The sequence below is a fragment of the Elephantulus edwardii genome, unplaced genomic scaffold, assembly GCF_000299155.1.
Source record: "Elephantulus edwardii isolate Elephantulus edwardi_28Jun2011 unplaced genomic scaffold, EleEdw1.0 scaffold00128, whole genome shotgun sequence".
NCBI lineage: Eukaryota > Metazoa > Chordata > Mammalia > Macroscelidea > Macroscelididae > Elephantulus > Elephantulus edwardii.
The window spans coordinates 9,076,867-9,080,309 of record NW_006399878.1 but is presented as its reverse complement, the minus strand read 5'-3'; the positions used below and the strand labels follow the sequence as shown (position 1 = coordinate 9,080,309).

Below are 3,443 nucleotides of genomic sequence, written 5' to 3'. Positions count from 1 at the left end.
GAAGATCCTGAATGAGATGGATTGACTCATTGATTGTGACAAGCAGTTGGATGTATCAGATATGATGGGGTTGGTTCAGGATAGGGCAAGGTACAGAGTGATTGTTCACAGGGACTCTTGTTGTCGTTGTTAAGTGCCGTCAAGTCACAGGCGACTCATAACGACCCTATGAAGGAGAGTCCTCAACACTTGTGTGTCTCTCATCCTCTCTGCAGGTTCATAGGGTTTCCGGAGGCAAGCTATTATGGAAGTGGATGCCGCTCTTCTTCCAAATAGGGCATCTAGTAGGTCATAATCAACTGGTACATAACAAAACAATAACAACAAAACCTGCTTTGATAAGTCAATCAGTTACAAGAGAATAAAGAAGGAGGCAATATCCTTAAGGAATTCATGTATCCTAGTTGGTAGGAGTTGTGCTACCAACCCAAAGACAGGCAGTTTGAATCCACAGGCACTCCTAGGGAGAAAGATAGACAATCTCCTTCTGTGTGATTTATATTTCTGAAAACATGCTGAAATGTCAGCTATGAGTTGGTTCTGACTTGATGGCATATAACAACAAGCAACACATTTAGTTAAGCCACAGTCATAACCTCTTGTAAGAAAAGTTTTTCTGGGATGGCCTGAAACACCTTTTATTTTACAAGAAATAAAAAGAGAGGAAGTCCAGAAGAGAAGGAAGGATATACCACCAATAAAAAAGAGGCAGGATTAGAGTTCATATTTAGGATCCAGGATCTTGTCCTGAGAAATTCCTAGAAACAGAAAATAAAAAAAAAGAGGCAAAGCTGTCTCCAAGAGCCAGCAGGCTCCCTGAATTAGAACTTTAGTGTACTAAGAAGCTTTACTGGCTAGTGGAAGGTGTTCTGCTATCAACACAAAGGCATGCAGATCAAATTTACCAGCTGCTTCATGGAATAAAACAGACAATCTTCCTGTGAAACTTAAAGCCTCTGAAAACCCACTGGAGGGTCATCTATGAGTTTACTCTGGCTCAGTGGTATATAGCACATTTCATAGATTCTCAGACATTGAGAGAATACATTCTGTATGTTGAAGCCATCTACTTGTGATATTTCCTTCATAATAGCACTCAATAAATAAGAAATAGACTTTCTGTTTTTTTTTGGCAGCACTAAGACACCAGGCTTCATGGAAACAAACAAATTTCTCTTAAGAAGATAACAATGTCTTCCATAACATCATGGGATTCTTTTTCTATATTTTACTGATAACATGATTTTAAAAATCATTTTATTGTGAGATATTACATGTTGTTGATGATTGCAGTTGAGTTGAATACAACTCATAGCGACTCCATGAATGGAAAACGTAATGTCTTTCTAAAACTATCGTTGTTTCTCCAAATTCATAGTTTCCCTAGGCATATGGTTTAGGAAGTGGATGCCACTCCTGCTTCCAAGCCTGTTTTACAACTGGAAGCTCAACAAAACATTATCCACGTTGAGAAACCATTATGACATTTGACACCCCAGTGTCACAAGTTTCAGCATCACAGCAAACCCAGACTACTTCAATAGAGCAAAATGACAAAGAGTTATGGCCACCAAAATATAATACTAATCTCACTTAACAGTGAGTGGTTAAGTGTCATCAGGTTGAATATGACTCAAAGTGACCCTATGAACAAAAAATCTGAACTCTGGTCTAGAATTGTTTTTTTTAATGCAAAAGTCTTAAAATATTTTATTTGGCTAAAAGGGCAACAACGATTATTTGGTTAAATGCTCTTAAGTAGAAATAAAAGTAACTGAGCAGACATTTATAAGTTATCTAACAATGAAAATGATTTTAAAATATTACTATTATGTAATAGCTATTTTACAAATGTGCATTCTAAATACCAGTACAGGCAAATAATACTCCATTGAAAGGTAAAGATGGAGGGTGAAAAAAAAAGGTTCAAGAGTTTTTTACTCTTGATTCTAGCTATACTTCTGTTTGACTCTGCTTTGTGAATTCACAACACACAATATCCATAAATTCACTCATCTTCTCATTTTCCTTTTAAGGCTTGGCTCTTTCGAAGAAAAAGGAATACATCTTCTGCGTCTTAGAGGTTCTGAACATGCAACTTATACTTTTTTTTTCAGATTTAGGAGTGTTCTTTGAATCAGACCTGGTATTTGTCAAGTCCTGTAGCATTCTGTCATCTTTAGAGAAAATGTTGTTTGTCTTGCCTGAGGATTCTTTCTTCTTCTCTTTAACTGGTTTGCAAGGATCTGGAATTTGAGAACAGTTTTCCTTTTCATTGCTCTTGCTTTCTATACAACTGCTAATGCCTTGACATTCATGTTTCTGTTTATTTATTTTAAGATCAAGATTATTTAAATGTCTATATGGGTCATGTATTTATTTTTATTGATTCTTGTCTATTTGGCTCATCTAGGAAGTTATTTCTGTTTTCCGATTTACTTTCCTAGCTGGATATTCTCCATCTGCTTGTTAAGGAAGTCTATCTTCCTCTTGAAGAAGTCCTTGGCATCCTCAGCTGTCTTTTCTACATAGTAGCCAGTTCCCACATCAATGAGCACATGTTCCACATCATGTAGTTTCCCAGGGACACACATAGAACTCGTCAGTGGGACAAGTAATCCTTTCCTCTCGTTGCTCTTGTTCAGCACGTTCGGGCAGTCCTTGGCTTCTAAATATTTGGTCTGTACCACCTTGAGCTGGGCAATGGACGTAGACAAAAACTCCACTTTCTGGTCCAGCTGGTTCTTGAGTATTTCTAGTTGTGGCAGATTCAGCTCTGTGATGTTAACAGACTGTGCCATGTTGGGAAGGAGGACTTTATGATAGAATTTATAGAGTTTCCAGAGGCATCTGGTTTAGGAAATGGATGTCACTTTTGTGTCCAAACCTGAATCAATCTGGAAGCTCCTCCAAACACTGTCCATGATGGGTAGCCATTAGGATATTGGACACAACTATGGCACGGTGTTCAGCATCACAGCAACTCCAAGTTAGTATACTTAATTTAAATATATATGCTGTTATTGTGTACCACCACATCAGAACTGCCCTATAGCCAGTGAGTTTTCAGTGCCAGTTAATTACATGAGAGGAAATTGTCCATTTTTCTCCCATTGAGTTGCCAGTGGATTAGAACCTCTTACCATCATGTTGGCAGCACAGCTTTTTACCACTAAGACAACTGAGCTCCAAATATAATACATATACATATTTACACCCCCCCCCCTATATCTCTGTATCTGGTGCCCTGGGTGGACAATCTCTTCCCATGCTCTTGAAAATAGCCCTTGAAAACTCCCTGGAGGGTCAGCTATGGGTCACTTTGACAGTACACAACAATAACAAATATATATACATATATATATATATATATATGAGAAATGAAATATCAGCCTTTTCAGAAGACAAAAACTCTTCTTTGTTTGCAAATAGAAATATTTGTA

The 3,443-nt window shown here is 37.6% G+C and overlaps 1 pseudogene; it reads right to left on the bottom strand.

Annotated features, from left to right (window-relative positions):
• Positions 1-2,435: 2,435 nt before the first annotated feature.
• On the bottom strand, positions 2,436-2,801 carry LOC102870175 (annotated as a pseudogene).
• Positions 2,802-3,443: the final 642 nt, after the last annotated feature.